Consider the following 19104-nt stretch of genomic DNA (forward strand, 5'->3'; position numbering starts at 1 on the left):
TGTAGAAATATAAAAGTGCCTTGAAGGGAAAGGATTGAGATTGATGGAGTGGGCTGGCTGGCGTAACAGCTGAGCACTTGAGGTGGAAAATGGCAGTGAAATGGGCAGTTATCCTATGAAGCTGCCCTCCAAGATGTCAACAAGAAATTTAATGCCAACAGAATAGAGAATATTCTTTTGGAATTACACTGCCATATTGAACGGACCTTCGACTTTACAAAGAGTTACTAACGCACGAGTACAGTACCATTTTCATTTTGGGTATTCCTTTCTTAGTCATTCATCCAAATTTGCCATAAATGTTTTCTTGGGCTTTCAGATTTTTTTTTTTTTTCATTTGTTGGCAATGATTTTCCAGCAATGGAGCATCTTGGGCCAAACGTGTCATTAAACTGTGACCCTGTAAGCCTGACCTACTCGATAGCCTGTAGTTCACAATGCACATCAGCTGTCTTCCTTCTTCTACCTGCCCTTCTTCACCCAGATTCACTCTCATAAGAACCACCCTCAGGTTGTGGAGCTGTTTTTCACCACAATGCAGAGAGCTGGAGGTACCTGGGTATTTGCATCCCTTGTGGGTCAGCCCTTAGCAGTCTGGGACAAGTGTGTGGCAGCCTAGACCCTCTGACTCTTCTAAGAACACACTCCCAGGCATCCCTTTGTAAGATCAGACTAAATTTGGGACTTCATCTGAAGTTCTACCCTAGTATTTGGTTTTCCCCCTTTCTTATCCTGTTCCCCCCACTTTCTTGACCATTTCTAACGGGAGAAATCACTTCATCAAATACTTATACACAAACTTCATGCCAGGATCCTAACCTAACGCAACCGGTGTTTCTCCAAGGGCCATCTGTAGGCTAAGAACATGTAAAGTTCAGCATATTCCAGGTTCTCATGTTACTCATAAAACAGAATTTCAGGGTTTTTTTCTCAAATATAGAATGCTGATTAATGGATATTAAACAATGGATATTATTATACAGGTGATTATGTTAAGCAACTACACATTGGCCAAAGAGTTGGGGACGAGGATGAATAAGGTGTAAATATGCCCCCGCCAGCCTGGTGTTGAAGGCTAGTCAATGACTGACTGATCTGACTTCAGAATTAACACTGATTTCTTCACTGATAACATGTTTATTTGTGTAGTGTGTGCGCACAAATCTCAGAAACATTATTTTTCCCTTTCTGATAATGATTTTTTTTTTTTCCATAGAAATCGCTCTGGAAGTCACTAAGTTCAGTGGTTTTCAACTTTATTTTACTTTTAAACCTATTTTAAGCAATGAAACCCTTTAATGGAAAGCATAGGCAGAAGCTCAATATGGAAGACAGGTAAGCCCAGGGCTGTCCTGTTTGATGCAAAGGGAGAGCGCTTGGCTGGTACTTTTCCCTCACACTGTCCTAGGGCTGCAGGAAACACAGTCAGAAAAGGACTGGCCAAGTCCCACATCTCACTTCACCGGTGGAGAAACCAAAGTCCTGAAAGGCTGAGGACTTGCTCAAGGCCAAATAAGCAGCTTGGGCAGCACATGGTGTTAAATGCGATTTTCTACCTTCTCTGATCAGAGTTGTTCCCACTAACTTCTATTAGTTATCGAAAGGAGATTAATTATCCTGTTATCTCGGGATAGAGTTCCGTGTGAGTGGAAGAGAAAAAGATAGATCGGCTTCTTTTTTTCTTTGTTAGGTCACCTGCTTGGTACTCCTGTGAACTCCACTTTTGGAGAATAGAAAGCGGTTTCAGCTTGTCTGATCTATTTACAAAAATATTGCACTATCGTCAAAGTGTCTGCGTGAAATGTTTTTCCCCTGGTGCAGCACTCCAAGACTTTGTAAGAACCCAGCCCTTAGTATTGTGAGAGAATAGTTCACTGGAATTAGGACAGAACAAAGAGTCAAATCCAACAGCAGGAATAACCAAGAAAGCCTTTACTTATTTGTCAAAGCAGCTGATCTCAGTCTGTGAGCCCACGGTTTCCTGTCACTTAGCTGTTCTTCCTCATGTCCTAGTGGGATGTGTCTCCATCCATTCTCATTCTTTACCCAGCCTTCTGCTCCAGGGAGGAGTCACACTGGGTCAGCCCCAAAGAGAGCGTCCCCGCTGATCCACTTGTGGCTTTCTCTGATCGTCAGCCAAACTTGAGGACTTGTCCCTTGCCATGAGCTGCTGGAGGTTTGGATGGGCTGAATTTTACACAATGGTTGCATTCCTGAAACAAACAAATAATGCAACTAGGCACTTGGGGATAAAGGAACAGTGTCTCCCTTGACTGACTTGGGAATGGGGACTATTGTCGTCAGGGGAGATGGCAACCAGGGGAGGCTGTGGGAAGCAGGAACCAGGTCCAAGGTGGCTTTCTGCATCTCAGTAGAAGGATCTGATGGATCTCTCCTCAGATCTTCAGCTGTGCTGCCCACTGGGTCTGTGCTTTTTCTGGCCCCTCCCCACTATCCCTGCTCACTCCTCCACACGTGTATCCTTGCTCTGCTCCGTGCCTCCTGCTTACTCAGTCTTCACATCCTTGTCACTTTGTCTCGCACATGGCTTTTCAGGGTACAGCCTCTGCTCATAAGATTGACCTTCAATCCCACTTTCTGGAAACAAAGTTCTGTTTAAACACAGAAGAATGTGTTCTTCAAAGAAGTCCTCGGCAAAGTAAAGTGAAGAATCCTTTTGGAAAGCAAACATGACCTGTTCATGGAGTTAGTCATTTTGATGTGCCTCTAAGTAGCACACGTGTGTCCTCTAAAGAAGGCTTGGAGAGGTCCAGATGATGGCCATGAAGTGTCTGAGTACTTGGAGTACAGAAAAGACAGCTGAGGGCCGTCTGCAATAAAGGAAGTATGGGGTCAAGACTAAAAAGCCCTGGATAAAGAGTCAGGAGGCCTCGGATCTAAAGTCCACTCCTCTGGGCTTCCTAAACCATGAATTGGTTACTAGGTCTTTTGGAAGAATTTTGTGCAAGGAATGAGGGGTGGTGTCCCTTCTCTTTCTCCTCTTTCCCTTTCCTCCATACACATCTGTAATGATGAGCGTTTTGGTTCATCTCATCATGAGAGCAGATCTGACATCCCTAACTCTACCAAATTAAAAAGATTTTCCACCTGATTACCCATCGGGTACCAAGTGCCAATCACTTGAGAAGTCTCAGACGAGACATCCATTAGAGCAGACAGAGGCTGATTCGTGGCTCTGAGAAGAGTGTCCACCCACACAAGAAAGCTTTTTCTGGGGAAGGCATTCTTTTAAAGGAAACACGCAGGTGCACAACCCCCACAGGGTGTAGTTCCTCCGTTGGCCTGACCTTCAGTCTGCTCATTTTTATTGAAGCAAAAGTCCAATCCACAGTACACGGGGTCTAGAAAAGACCCCCCTATTCTCTCAGCTCCTGAGTTTTGGTGGAAGCCTGGCTTTTTCCTTCTTGACTCTGGAAGAACTTTGTTAACTAGGCCCTGGGCTTTGCCCTGACTTTATTCACCCTGTGATTTAGTGAAGGTTGTATGAAGGGAAAAGTCACATGAGCATCCCTAAGAGATGAGGGCTGATGCTCTAGCTGGGCTATTCTAGAAGGGGTTTAGGCCTAATGATAGATAGAGGTGAGTGAAGACAGTGTGGGAACCATAGAACTCAGAACAGAGAAATGAATTTCCTCTTCATGAGACAAAAGAGCTGCAGGTTTCTGTGGGGAGGCTGAGGCCCGTGGAAGGTTGAGCAGGGAAGCATTCTATGGTTTGCAAACTCCTCCTGCTATTAGAGAAGGACCAGCTCCCTCAGCCTGGAGAAGTGCCATACCAGAGGGAAGAGGTCAACCAGGAACCTCAGCTGTGTCCAGCAAAGCCAGTCAAGAAACTTCAGTGTTCTAAGGGCCTTTAAAAGCCACTGTCTCGACTCCCTTCTTTGACTGAAACACAGAGAAGGAAAGGGACACCTCTAAAGCCACATACACATCCATGCAAGGCCAAGGCTAGAACCCCACAAGATACTTCTTACTAAAAATGAGTTTTTTCTTTAGATCTGAGAAAGATGAATCTCTGATTTAATTAAGAATCTAGAGAAAGAATGAATCCCTCTTGGTTGAAACATTATTAAATATTGGGGTGGAGAGCAACTGCCCCAGGAACCCCAAAGTCATCAAACCATATTTTCTTCTAACCCTCCATCAGACATTGTGCTATGGAGGCAGCCCAGAGCTTTGCCATATCACGTTTTTGTTAGTCAGACAAGTACAAATTTAGAGTGACATAAATGCCAGAGACACCAAGTAAAATCATTTTTATCAATTTTCTATGGCTTTAATTACAATGCAAATTAGTTTGAGCTCAAACTAGTTTCACCAAAAAGGGGACCTTGTTGGCACATGTACCCACAGCAAGGTAAAGATGAGAAGCCCATTGTACCCTCAGAGAAGACTGGATGCCAGAAATCACATAGGCCGGGATACTTTCAAGTCCCTCCTCATAATGATTTAATTTCATCAGAATAGTTTCCCTATAGTCTTTGACCCCTTTAATCTCACAACTCAGGGCTTCATTCCAGAAGAAAACTTGGATTTCCACCCTTAGCTTCAGATGGAAAAAAATCTCAGGTGTGGTCACCTAACCTGGGTCACTTCCCTAAGTATCTCCTCTGGACCAGCCTTCTGTAGAGGGGAGATGGTGGTTAGGGAGTGTCTATCGTTACCTCATATTCTCTCATGTTCTTGTGTTGGCTGAGCCCTTCCCACATGAGGAAGATTGCATATTTAGCCCTTAGAACAGAGGTGTGGAAATGGTTTCATTTTTCATGTCCTCTCTGATCAGTTGCAAGTGGCTATCCTCAGGTTAGCCTTGAAGAATTCCATGACCAGCGAGAGACAGTGATTGATTCATAATGTCTTTCATGGTAGGGGAAGGTGGAGCAATGGAATGCATGCCACACATTTGTCATCCTTGGGCAACGGGTTGCAAAGGTGCCTAACCTAAACCAGGGGCACGGGATGCATCAGATAGGTCCTCTGCTTTCAGAGTCAAGTGAAAGAGACAGATCATTAAGAGATTAATTACAACAAAGTGACAAGAACCAATGCTATTGACATGAAAAAGGAAGAGAGCTAACACAGGAGAAAGAGCAATGTTTCGATTATCTACACTGCTTTGAGAGAGGGATGGCGAAATAATGACATTATTTCTATTTTTTTTCCTGCAACACATTTACATGTCTAATTATGCTTTTCTCAAATTAGTACTGGAATGATAGCCCATTGTCCAAATACACAAACCGGAGAAGAGATGAATTAGAAGTGCTCTCTAAGAGAGATGGGGTGCCATCCCCCCGTGATTATTTTCTGTAAATGAACCATTTGGAGTTACTGAGGGCTGTTGCACACATTTAAAATTTACATTTTAAATAATACTCTAATGAAGTGGTTAAAGATACTAGGACTGGGTCATTATAATGTGACAAATTGGCTTCCACTCCCTTGACTCTTCTCCCATCAGAAATCAGACACACGACCTGTGTGTGTCTGTTGGGGGAAGTCAGTGATAACCGCTTTGAGGTAGCTGATGTGGGTCAGGGTCAAGCCCTTCTTCATAGTAGGTACTGAGATGGTACTTGGCAAAGGACGGTTATAAAATGTCAAGACATCCATGAGCTTGTGTGCATGACAGGAGGCTCTTCAAAATCCATCAGACGGACAGACCAGTGGTCTAGAGCCCCAGCCTCATCCTACGTGTCTCCAGGTAGCAAATCTATAGCTGAGCCCAAGTTTGATGTTTTTCTGGCTCAGAACCCATCTTTGGTAAGCTCTGGAAAGTGACCAAGCTATTACTTTCAATTTTTATCTACACTGGAGAACGAAGAGTCTGTCCTGGCCAGATCCATCCCTTTCTGCACTCTGACCATGTTATGAAAACTCATGAGTTCTGATTGGTTGGCAGCAAAAGGTGCAGGAGCCTCTGTGAGATCCCATGGCTCCCAGGACCAATCACACCACCTAAGCTGGGTGCAGATTTCCTAGAAGAGCAATGGGCAAAGAGCAGGTGGGCAGTGTGGTGGCTGAGCAGGGACACAGGGACTCAGTCGTGTGATGCATGCAGGTCCAAGTCCTTCCCTCTGGGCTTGGCCAAAACCACAATGCATTTGGCCCTGGGTCTGTTTTCTTCTTAAAATTTTAAGCCAAGTGTTTTCAGGGGAATTTAATCCACATGTTTTTTATTCACTTTTAGTCATTTTGCATTTAGCTCATAAAAATGCTATTTCTAAAGAGGTGGTCGTTGGCCAAGAACCACTTTTTTTCTTTATTCTTCTTCTCCTTCCTCTTCCTCCCCCTTGGGAGTCTCCTTTCTTAGGGAAAGAAATGACTTATTCCTGCTTTTTATGTACCTAAATATCAAAGACCAAATGTCTGAGTTTGCTCAGACGTTAGCACCCATTGATTTGAATACATTTTGACTTCTCCCGGAACGAAATCTCTAATGGAAATTCTATTTCAATGTTCACTCTGTTAACGCCATCACAGGGTACACTTAGGATAATGCCATTTAACACAGTGTAATATTAGTCATCTTGGTGACTCACACAAGGGTGAGGGTAGAGCAGGTGGCTGGAAGGATGCTCTTTAACATAGAGCTTCTGGAATTTGGGGCTAGAGTCCACGCTTTCCAACTATTGATGTCTTAAAGGATCTCCTACTGATATCATAGCCCTGAGCTCTGTATCAGGATCAGCACATCTCATTGACTCTTGGACCACTACTTGGCATGGGGACCTGCAAAATGAGCACAGCCCCCCAGAATGCATGTGAGGGACAGAGGGGGTGACTGCCCCCTGTCCACTGCAAGGAGCGGAAGCCAAGGCTGCTGGACAAGAGTCAATGCTTTTTTTTTTAACATGGTGACCATGCTTTCCAATAGATGTCATCCTCCGATTGGTTTACAAAGCAACTTCTCTTCCTTCCATTGGAGAGAAATTAGGAAGGGAAGGTAGAGGTAGAGGGGCTGGAGGATGCCCGTGATTATGGTAAAGGCTGTAGGGAGAGCGCTCATCTCCCTCGGGTTTAACATTCTAGAGTGATGCTTTCCAGTAAAGACAAGACCATCCTTACTTGTTTCTTCACTTCTATCCCTCTCAGTCCATAAATCAGAGTTCCGTAAACAAGAGGTGCCGAATTAAAATTTGATTTTATTGAATATCACTTTTAGCCTGTCTCTTAGAAGATCAAGGGAAGCACATGGGTTTAAGATTCGTGTCATAATTTTAAGCCTGGGACTTGAGTTCTTCTCATGAAGTGGTTTAATTTCCCATGGGATGTTGTAGAGGTGAACTCTTCTTTGAGCTTGTTCTGCTGAAGTCAGGAAGAAATGTGCCCTGTGCTTTAGGAGACCTGGGTTGGAGAACAGGCTCTGCCGGACTTCGTAGCTGGGTGATGGCAGGAAGATACCTAATTTCTCTTGGTCTCATTTCTACCATCTTTGGAAGGGAGACCCATGGAACTATGAAAATCACCTACCTCAGTTTTCCTCATTTTCTAGGTTAGTTCATATTTAGATGACTTGGAAACAGATATTTAGATCCTTTAGAAGTCAGTAAGCAAAGCAGGCAGAGCCCCCATGTCAGACCGCCTGGGATCAAATCCCATTTCAGTCAATTCTTGGTGAGCTATTTTATCTCTCTGAGCCTCGGCTGCTTCATCTGACAAACAGGATAACAACAGGACCTACCTCATAGACGAAGAAGAGTCGATATGGGGAAAGAGCTTGGAATAGCACCTGGCCTAGTGTACGGGGTAAGTAAGCATTAGCTTTTGTCATTGACCCAAGCTCAAGCCAACTATATTGACTGAAATTAGAACCCTACCTTCTGGGGACCACTATTCTCCTGGGTGTAGCCAGGACTGCCTATTAGATTCTTCTGAAACACTTAAAAAAAAAAAATACCCTGTCTGGGGGCACCTGGGTGTCTCAGTGGATTAAAGCCTCTGCCTTCAGCTCGGGTCATGATCTCAGGGTCCTGGAATCGAGCCCGGCATCGGGCTCTCTGCTCCGTGGAGAGCCTGCTTCTCCCTCTCTCTCTCTGCCTGCCTCTCTGACTACTGATCTCTGTCTGTCAAATAAATAAATAAAAATCTTAAAAAAATAAAAAAAATACTATGTCTGGACCTCATGCCACATCAGTTAAATAGGAATGAGGACAAGGGCCTGAAAATCTCTATTGTTTAGAAAGCCCACCACCAAGTCTCTTTAGTACGTGGCTAGGACTGAGAACCACTAAACTGTGTTGTTGTCCTCGACCATTTCCGGGGATTTTTTTTTTTTTTTTTTTGAGACTATAGTTTGAAATCTTTATGTATTAATGGTATCATTAACTATTTTTCAAGATCTTTTTCTCTTGTAAGGGGCATAAGTTGTTTTTCCCTATTCTTCTCGCTTCACAGATGGGGAAAAAAACATTTTTTCTCTTGCCTTCCTTTCTTGAAAGCCTCTGGTGGGGGCTGAGCCCAGGCACACGGGGACTTATTTCAGAAGATCCAGGACAGCCTTCCACCCACTGTCTCCCCCTCGCTACCCTCACCGCCCCCCCCCCCCCGCGGAAGAGACACACCTGATACCCCCCCAGTCATTATCATTTTAATGTACAAAATGACATTATGCCGAAAAGAAGGGGTTCATAAATTATATCTGATTTTAGAAAGTTTTCCAGCCATTGTATAAATGACAGATCTATAAAAGAAGACTGAAAATGAATTTCAAATAAAAAAAAATAATTCCATGTTTTTATGGCAAGCTTAAAAAAAAAAAAAGAAAGAAAGAAAAATCTCTGAACAAAATGTTTCTGAGGAGGGTGATTCAAGGAGCCTGTGGAAGGAGCCCTTCCTAGCAGGAGCCTGGGCACCAGGAGAACAGGGATATGGAGAGACAGTCACCAGGTTGGCTAGCCTGGAAGCCGGAACACAGTCCCCCAGAGGCCTGAGGAAGAGTAGTTTCATTACCCGGTTTGAGGCAAGCAAACATCTAAGGTGTGCTGGGAATGACTTGTCCACAGGGGCTCTGACAGGCCTAGAGGCCTCACTGCAGCTGATGGATGGACCTAGGCCCTGAACTTCTCCACACGGACATTTACAACCATGCACAGAACTGGACCGTTTTCCTCTTCTCTTTGTACCCACCACCTCCTCACCACCACCGCCACCACCAGCACCCCCTCCCGCCCACCTAGCTTGCATATGGCCAGACAAGCCTCTGGGGAGAAAAGTTACCCTGAACCATGCCCTCCCCTGGTGAAGGCTCAGGGACATGTAAATTTCCTTCTCTAATCCATTAGCTCTCTTCATTCATTCAACAAACATTAAACCCAAGTCTGGGACAGAAAGAAAGAACAGAAAAAAAAAAAACAAAACAAGAAAAGTGCCCTCACCCCCAGGGTAAGATGGTCCCATAGTGTGGCAGAGTGTCTCTCCCTCTCTGACAGCCGTGTGGCTTCTGAACACCTGTGTTGCTCACCAGCGCAAGCCTTGGGTCATCACGTCAATGCCTCCCTTCCCTGCTTTCGGTTTCTTGAAGCCGATTGCCCTAGAGGTGGTGGACGTCCTTTGCCTACAGGGGTCTTCCTTAAACACATTCCCAAGGACAACACGCTCCTTGGAGAGGTTCTATGGGAAGAAGGCTTGGAAGCCAAATACATGTAGGAAATACTGCATGTTTCCATTCCCTTCTTGGAAGCTCTTCATAAACACTGGCAAACAGGAAACGTCTATGTGTTCTGGGCATGATGGGGTCTTTCTAGTTTTGAGTTACCCAGCCTCTCCCAAGCCCATGAGGCCAGAGGTCAGTTTCCCACCATACATATGAATATCGCTGTGCCTTCCTCTCTCCCCACTCCAATCTATCTTCTATTCCTGCTTTAGTTTTCTCAGAACTGAGCACTTTCTAAAACCCAGTTTTCTGCATGCATGTGTGTATTGATGGACTGTTCTATTGTCTGTCTTCCCCCATTTGAACTCAAGCTCTATGAAGGGAGGGACCTATGCACACGTGTAGACACATCCACAGGGAGAGACACACACTTGCTTGTGCACACACGCCCAGACACACAGGGGCTGAGAACAGCACCTGTAATGGGGTGGATCGCACTCAATAAATATTTGTTGGGAGAACGTAAGCCAACAGGCGTCCCCCTGCCTGTGCTAAGCATTGCTGGATCCAGATGAAAAGAACTTAGCTTCTAGCTCCAGGAAAACCCTGCTCCTGTAACTCAACTAAAATACTACTTCTTTGAGGGATGCCTAGGTGGCTCTGTCGGTTAAGCATCTGCCTTTGGCTCAGGTTGTGCTCCCAGGGTCCTGGGATCGAGCCCCATGTCAAGCTTTCTGCTCAGTGGGGAGTCTGCTTCTCCCTCTCCCTATGCTCCTCACCACTAGTTGCTCTCTTTCTCTCAAATAAATACATAAAACTTATTTTTTTAAGATTTTATTTATTTATTTGATAGACAGAAATTACAAGTAGGCAGAGAGGCAGGCAGAGGAAGAGGAGGAAGCAGGCTCCCTGCTGGGCAGAGAGCCCGATGCGGGGCTCCATCCCAGGACCCCCGGATCATGACCTAAGCCAAAGGCAGAGGCTTTAACCCACTGAGCCACCCAGGTGCCCCTACATAAAACCTTTTAAAAAATAAATAAAATATGACTTTTTGAGACTCACAGCTTGCCCATCGAAATTGCCTTTAAGACCTCATTCTACTCACCAATCCAATTGGTTTTGAAAACAAGTCTGTCTGGTTGGGTAAAAGCCCTCGAAACACCTTCCCGAATCTCCCCGGAGGGAGGATCTGTCAAGGTGGTGTTGTCTGTTGCTGGAGTAGGTCTGATCAACTTAGCTCTGTTCCTCAACAGGTGTTCTAATGGTCCCTCGAAAGGCTCGCAACAGACAATTCACTTAATGCAGAATGAATGCATCCTGCTAACTGCTAATTCACAGAACCCACTTTGGTAAGGCCAAAGGCTAGGAAATAAGGTTTGTTTTTGTTTTTGTTTTTGTTTTTCCTGGTCAACCCCCTTCTATTTGCTGGGTCCCAGCTACCTGGCATACTCGTCTAGTACTTGGCTCGCGCTAGTACCGAAAGATCGCTGGGTTCAAGTAGCCCATGCTTGACAGAGAACTTATTTGAAAGCAGCAACTTTCTTTTCTCATTGGTCCCAGAGGAATTAGAGCCCTTTCTCTGCTCTTCTCAAAGCACTTGCCTTATAATTTAACATTTGTTAGAGCTTCCATAATCAACTATCACAAACTTGGTGGCTTTAATAACAACAGAAATGTATTATCTCATTGTTTCGGAGGTGGGAGGTCTGACATCTAGGTGTGGGCAAGTCCCCACGGCCTTGGAAGGCTCTCGAGGAGACTCCTTCCTTGTCTCTTCCAGCGTCTGCTGGTTCTAGAGTTCCTTGGCTTTGTGGTTGCATCCCTCCCCCTTTACGTGTCTTCTCTTCTTCCTCTTTGTCTCTCCTCCGTGTCCCTTACAGAGACACTTCTGGGGCACCTGGGTGGCTCAGCTGATGAAGCGTCTGCCTTTGGCTGGGGTGGTGATCCTGGGGTCCTGGGATGGATGGAGCTCCCTATCAAGCCTCCCTAAAAGCCATCTGCTTTTTCTTCTCCCTCTCCTCCTCCCCCCCTTCTCTCTCAAATTCCCAAATAAATACATAAAATCTTGCAAACAAAACAAAAACAAAAAACTGAAGCTACTTCTTATGGGGTTTAGTACGTGCCTGTGTAATCCATGATGATCTATTGCATGGCCCTTAATTTAATTATATCTGCAAAGACCCTATAAGTTCACATTATGGATTCTTGGAATTAGGATATAGACCTATCATTTGCAGGGGGGAGGGCGGGCACCATTCAACCCATCACAGGTCTAGAATTCAACACGAAAGGTCATGAAGTATTGTCTTCAGAGAAAATAAAATGCATTGTAGAGGTAAGGGACCACCATTGTTTCCATAGTAAAGAAATGGACTTGCCTGTCTAGCATGCTCTTCCTTACTTTTAGTATCCCATGGGAAATAATTTGGAAATCGTTCTCTGGCTTTGGAGTTTCACCTCGGGAATCTTCTCTTTGAGAACTTGCAACCACCTTCAGGACAGAGCATGTGAGGTCTCCACGGTCCAGGAGATCCATATCTTTGCAACCTTGTCTCCCACGGCACCCCAGCGGCAGACCCAGCTGTGACTCCTCTCCATGCCTGTGCAGTCCAGCCCCCAGGCTTTTGCTCAGGCCGCTGCCCCCATCTAGAGCACCGTTTCCTACCCAGCTCTTTCCCCTCCAGTGTGTCCGCACACAAGGACTCCAAACATAATCTCCTCACCCCTGACCACGGCCTCTCAACTCTACCATGAGAAATAATTGCTTTCTTTAAAGTGCCTCAGACTTTTCCATCCCTCTCTAGCCACTGTCAATTCCCTCGTAATTGGCATGTATGTCAGTCTTGCACACCATATCCAGAGCCCGGTGACACAGTCTTGCACACCATATCCAGAGCCCAGTGACATGGAAATCTCCTCTGTTCCTTCTCCTGTCCCCATCCTCCTTTTCCCCAACTTCATAACCATCCCCCCCTCATCTGTTCTTCTTCTCTTTCTCTCCTGCCTCCTTCTCCCTCTGTCTTCCAAATCTCCCCTCCTCCTTCTCTTTGACCAGCTCCTGTTAGGCATTGAGCTTCTGTTATTTAAGTCCAACACCTAGGACACACAGCGGCCTTATCGCCCTTCTCTGTGATGCATAAGTCAACCCCGTGTGCGACATTTGCCTCTGCATGCTGAATCATGAGGTCAAAATTCAAATCCCAACTTCTGGGGAACCACAGAGCCTCTGTGCCTCACAAAGCATGGCCTCACAGGGTCCCCTGTCACCCTGATCGAGGACCGTGCACACAGTGGGCATTATGCAGATGTGTGTGGAGTGAATGAACAGATGTTGAATCATTGGGGCCATTTAAAAATTTTTAAAATAGCAGAGGAGGGTAAGAGAATCAGATCGCCGGAGCCCGAGCTATGTGCACATCTGCCAAAGGCCGCCAAAGCATCTAAACAGCTTGTTTGTTAGTGGTCTGTGGGTTAATGAGTAGGTCCCTGCTTGCTTCTGTGGAAATGAGACCTCATTATCCTGTCTTTTTAATTTCAAGTCTGACATTTATGAAAGGTGAGCAGATATGCATAAGAGCAGCTCACCACGGTGGGGCTTCTGCCTTGACAAAAATAATCCTAGTGTTTGTTTTCCTGGGAGCCTACGCTATGGCTTCTTTGGCAAGACTTTTTTAAAACATGAAACTTGGGATTACAGATGGGAGCAGAGGTCTGGCAACGCCATCAAAGCAGCTGGAGGACCGGGTCTGTCTTTCTCTAGTGACCTCTCTGGCCCTATCCCAGGCGGCCGCTTTCCTCACGTGGAGACCCTTCACTGCCCAAGGAACAGGACACTGCTGCCAAGCCTGGTGATCATCCTTCAAGGGTACAGTTTGCTGCCAGGAAAGGGTCAAGTTCAGAGAGCTTTGGGGTTCCAAACAGAGGGCAGATGGGACCGTGAGAGGCACCGACCTTCTCCTGCCTGGCTGGACCACGCTAGTCCTTCCTCAAAGGCGTCTTTAGCTGCTTTGCTTCTCCAGATGGGAGCTTCTCTTTTTGCTTGGAGTTTCTAGGTAACTCTCCCCAGTGGGTGACTTCTTGCAGCCAATGGTGGTGATAAAAAATAGCTCACATTTATTGAGTAGTGATAACATGCCCGGCACTGCTCTGAAGGCCACGCATCCCCACCACAAGGCCATGAAGTTAATAGAATCACACTAAAGATAAAGCAAGATTTCGGTCTTGTTGTCACAGGACCCTCTTCCGCGAATGCAACTGTCAAATCCCATCCAACCACGCTGCTTCAATGCATGCAATTTCGTGCATGTAAATTATACTTTCACAAAGTTCGTTTAAGAATTACGTGGGGGCGCCTGGATGGCTCAGTGGGTTAAGCCTCTGCCTTCGCTCAGGTCATGGTCCCAGGGTCCTGGGATCGAGCCCCGCATCAGGCTCTCTGCTCAGCAGGGGGCCTGCTTCCTCCTCTCTCTCTCTCTGCCTGCCTCTCCGCCTACTTGTGATCTCTGTCTGTTAAATAAAAAAAAAATTAAAAAAAAAAAGAATTACATGAATGCGTGTGTAGTGCTTACCACATGGACACACATAATTTCCAATGTTCCCTGCCCACTGAATCCTGAGAACATTCCTGTGATGTCACTATTGTCATCATTCCCATGAGGACATGGAAGCACAGGAGGGTTGACCAGTTGCCCAAAGTCATGTCTCTGCGAGGTGGGACAACTGGGATTTGTACTCAGACAGACTCCACTGCATTCACGAGTTCTTTGGGGTCATGAAGGCCTTCGAGGAAAGTACTGTAAGTTGTAGCTTCTAGGAATCCCATGTTGAAAACGTCTGTCCTCGATGAAATGCTTTAACGAGAGAAGCAACAAACGGTTTGTCTTGTCTATCTGTCTTTGTCGACACATCCCCACGACCCAATGCTTAACAGTGGCTCTATAATCCATGTTCAGTGAAATAAATGGGCAGTGCCTCAGGTGACAGGTTAGGTATGATGACTAATTTTATGTCCACATGATGGGGCTAAGGGATGCCCAGATAGCTCATGATTTCTGGGGGTGTCTGGGAGGGTGTTTCAGGAAGAGATTGACATTTAAATTGGCCAGCAGATTAAAGCAGATGACTCTCCCCAAGGAGGGGGGGATCATCCAGTCACTGAGAGCCCAGGTAGGACAAACAGGTGGAGGACAGGTAAATACCCTGAAAAGGATGGAGTTGTAGTTTTGATTTGGATAAGCCATTCAATCTTTTCAAAAACTTTGATTTACCATCACCTTTGCAATGAGGTAGTCGCGCCTGTCTTATCTCCATTGTAGAGATATATGTGGTGCAATGTTTTTTTAAGTGTATTTAGACTCCAGAACAGGGAAGTTGCAAGTGTAGGCTACACTTCACTAAGCATGCATCTTAGGAATGCCTCAGTTTTCCTATCTGTAAAATGGGATATCAGAAGTATGTGAGGACTAAATGAGTTGACATATGTGAAATCCTTAGAACCATGCCTGGAACACGGCAAGTACTATATAAGTACTGGTATAGTAAGGTTGCTGGTATAGTAATTATAGGTATCATAATTACTCAATCTATCTTAAAAAGCTACACTTTGTAAGGCAGGTGAAAGCTGATGCCCTAGTTTTACTGGTAAGGAAGTCAAAGGATTCTCTGTGTTATTTCTGCAACTTTTATTTGACCCTAAAATGATTATAAAACAAACAAACAAACCAAAAAAACCAAAAAACAAAAAACAAAAAACTCTTGGTAGTTCCTTACGGACTCCAAGCTAGAGTCTGAACTTCCTCGCGTGGCAGGCAGATGGGATTCCCAGGAGCTGGCCACAGCTGCCTACCCTCCTCCAGCTTGTAGCTCTGCCAGCCCTGCTCCTAAAGAACCGGGCTCCTGGGCATCCCCTGAACTGGTCTTGGGATTCCTACCTTTCCATATACTCTGCTGCCTGCCTGGAATGTCCTCCCTCGGCACCTGCTGAACTTCTACTTATTTTGTAAGCCCAGAGAGAAACATTTCTTATTCTACGAAGTCTTCCTTAACTTCGTGCACACGACTGGTCCCCTCCTCCTGTCCCTGCTCAGTATTCTGGGCTTGTTTCTAGTCTCATATGCCCCCTAATTGTGTTGTGACATGTGTTGTAAATCCGTGCTCCTCCATAACCTGTGAATGTCTGCTGGGCAAGAGCAGGTCGTCAGAGCACACCCCACCTGCAGCACAGGGTCCGAAGCACGGATACTTGTGAGAACTTGATCAATTGCTATAAGCATTTCCTTCTCACTAACGGGTGCTATCCAGTGCTTCCACCAGGAACCTGGGGGTCAGCCCTGCCTCTTCCCTTGCCTCTTCTCACTGCTCCAGTCACTCCCGGCCAGTGCCGTCCACTCGACTCCAGAGGAGCCCTTGCTCCATGCCCAAGCCACCACCAACTTTCCCTTAGAGGACTTCTCTACCTGCTCTGGGCACCCCACTTGCAATCAGTTCGCCTCACAGCCCAGCCAGAGTACTGTCTTCATAAGTAACTCCTTTGTTGCAATGTCCTCGCTTCTACCTCTCCAAAGCTTCCCAGCACCCCTCTGATATAGCACACCTTCCTCCACGGAGTTTGTAAAGTTCTCCTTCCTCACTCCTGCAATATCATCTCACTTGGTTTTCCCTGCTTCCTCCAGTTCCTCCAGCCTTCAGGCCTTTGTATAAGCAGCATCCCTGCTTGTACACTTGACCTGCCTTCCCCTCCTCGCCACATCCTTTGCGTATCTGCTAACCTGTCTGGTCTTCACTGAATGGCGCTTCCCTTGGTGAGCCACCTCTGACACCTGAGACAGGGTCAGGTCTCTAGTTGGAAGCATTGATGGTACCTTATCCTTTCGTCACATAAAGTAGGGTGACCAACCATCCCTGTTTGCCAGGATAGAAGATACAGTCTCGGGATGCAGGACCTCAGCGCCCCAATTAGATAAGTCCTGGCCAAACTGAGACAAGTTAATTGCCCTACTTGTATTGTATTGTTCAATGCCTGCTATTGTTCAATACCTGCTCATGAGATTGAGCACCATGAGACCACAAAGTCTGTGGGTTTTGTTGGCATCTCTATTATTGACATGTAGTGGATGCTTAGTAAATATTTGTTAGATGGATGGATGGATGGATGGATGGATGGTGGCATGGATGGACGGGTGGATGGAGGGATGGATGGTTGGATGGACGGATGGATAGATGGATGGATGGTTGGATGGATGGATGGACGGATGGATGGATGGGTGGATGGGTGGTTGCATGGATGGGTGGATGGATGGATAAATAGATCTTAAAGATCTTTCCAACCCTTGAGTCTGAGACTCAATAAAGGACAAACAAATAAAAGAATTAATAAGATTGATCCTTTCAAATATCCTTGGGACAACTGGTGATTGAACTCTGCCTGTGGTAAGGACAGAAATAAGAAAAAAGCGTTTTTTGTTTGTTTGTTTTGTTTTGTTTTTTCTTAAACAGAATGTCTATATCTAGGCATGAAAAAGGCAAGAAATAGGGCTTCAGTAAAACGAGGTCCATTAGACACTGTGCTGAGCACTTTTCACGCATTCATTTCTTAGAATTGCATATCAAATAGGTAATGTTTTTCATTTCTCTTTTACAGATGAGGAGAGGCAGAGATGGTAAGTTTAGGTAACAAGTCCCAGATCACACACACACTGGAGTCCCAGGTGGGGCAGTCTCCATGATTAACCTGCCTCTTTCCCCACGTTGCAGACCATCTTGAACTTCTTCGTGTCTGGATGCTAATGAGGGAGAAGAGGGTCACAGGAAAAAAGGGAAATGAATGAAAAGAAAGAGGGGCCTGAACTGGAAAGGGAAGCAGAGACCCTCCCTGAAGTCACCTGAGGCCCTGGGAAGAGCCTGAGTAACAGAGACATCACAAGAGAAATGGAATCTGAGTAGTCTTAGGAAATCAAAGCTAAATGACCATTCCTTAAGATTCGTACTTGGAAATTATCTTTCTCCATAGAGGAGGAGAGTGGAGGTATTGATTGCATTTATTTTCTCATGACACAAAGGGTAAATTAATCCTTTTAGAGCAGAAAACATGTTTTTATTACATTCTGAGTAATTTCCTTTGAAAAAGAAAAACCTTTTTTTTAACTCTACAAGCAGTAAAACTAGCTTCACCCCCCCCAACACACACACATCTTAGATGAGAATATATGTCATTATTCATGCATAATCTGATTCCAAATGATTCCTTATTTACAGTTTGTTTGTTTGGGGTTTTTTTTGTGTTTCCTTATGTAAGCAAGAATTAATACACTCCGACATGAAAGAAATAAGCTAAATTATTTTTACTGCTTCTCTTTAAGACATACAATATGTCTTCTTTAACTCTCAATGACTTGCAAAACAGTCAGAGGAAAACACAAATAAATACCTATGGAAACAAAGACAAATATCCCCCGTGGAAGGAGAGAATGCCTGCTTCTGGCTTTCCTTCCCATGGAGCCTGCTGGGTGGGGACCAGGTCTGGGACTCACCCTGGAGCTGGTCTGCCCCTTCCCTACGTCCATCTCAGACACTGGCTTAGCCTGGCATGTAGTCTCAGTGAGCCTCCCAGCTGAGTTGAAAGCAGGAGGAGCATCCAGATGTGAGTGCTTTCTGCACATCTGGGGAGGGTGGCTCCTAATGTGGAAAAGCCCTAGCTATTCCCAGCCTCCTTTTTTCCCACAGAGAAAGGAAAGCTGCCAGCGAGCTCTGGCGTGTGCGAGTGGTCGGAAGATTGTATCTGCATTAACTGGTCCAAGAATTGACTGTGATTTCAAAGCCTACAAAAACGCTTTTGGAAAGCCTCTGTTCACTCCCGGGATGCCTCAGAGCCAGAATCAGGGGTGAGACAAGGAGCCCAGAGCTCACCTGGGGCCCACCCTGCACTCACACAACCCTGAGAGCAAGTGTGTCCTTAAGTGTGCACTCTGGCCATCTGTTCGAGCCTCACTCAGGGTCTCAGCCCCAAGATGTCTCTCTGGGGAAAGTACCTTCACCTGCCTTTCTTGGTGCTCTTTTCCTGACCATCTGAGTACCTTGCACTTCTCTAACTCACATTTCCGTAGACAACACTATGTGCTATCTGTTTAAAAATACTTTCTCCTTTTTAATTCCTTTGTCCCATAATGCTCTTTTGTGGTGTCATTATAAGAAAAAAATGGAAGCCTTCCTCCCCCCACCCCACCCCATTTAATGTAGAGATGAAACAGCATATCTTTGATAGGGATCCTCAAGAGTGGCAGTAAGAAGGCTATAAAGTTTGACCTTATGAATCCAGAATACGATGGCCGCTGGGAACTTCAGGTCCTTTGCATCTCTGAGCCTGCCTCTTCTTATCCCGTCATGCCCTGCACTCTTTGAAGAGATAAACTGGCTTTATTTTCACTCCAACTCAAAGTTTATTCCTAGTCATCAACTAGTAGGGCTCAGGCTCAGAGGACAGTTGGATCACAG

The 19104-nt window shown here is 45.6% G+C and overlaps 1 long non-coding RNA gene across 1 annotated transcript in view; it reads left to right on the forward strand.

Moving 5' to 3' along the window:
* The window catches only part of LOC116579965, a 49776-nt gene extending 31053 nt beyond the window's left edge, over positions 1-18723 (forward strand). Inside the window, exons 2-4 of the long non-coding RNA XR_004281483.1 lie at positions 7687-7769; positions 17368-17638; positions 18337-18723. This is a non-coding gene — a long non-coding RNA (uncharacterized LOC116579965). The remainder of the gene's footprint in view (positions 1-7686; positions 7770-17367; positions 17639-18336) is intronic.
* The last annotated feature ends 381 nt before the right edge of the window (positions 18724-19104 follow it).

The sequence above is a fragment of the Mustela erminea genome, chromosome 19 (assembly GCF_009829155.1).
Source record: "Mustela erminea isolate mMusErm1 chromosome 19, mMusErm1.Pri, whole genome shotgun sequence".
In the NCBI taxonomy this organism is placed as follows: domain Eukaryota; kingdom Metazoa; phylum Chordata; class Mammalia; order Carnivora; family Mustelidae; genus Mustela; species Mustela erminea.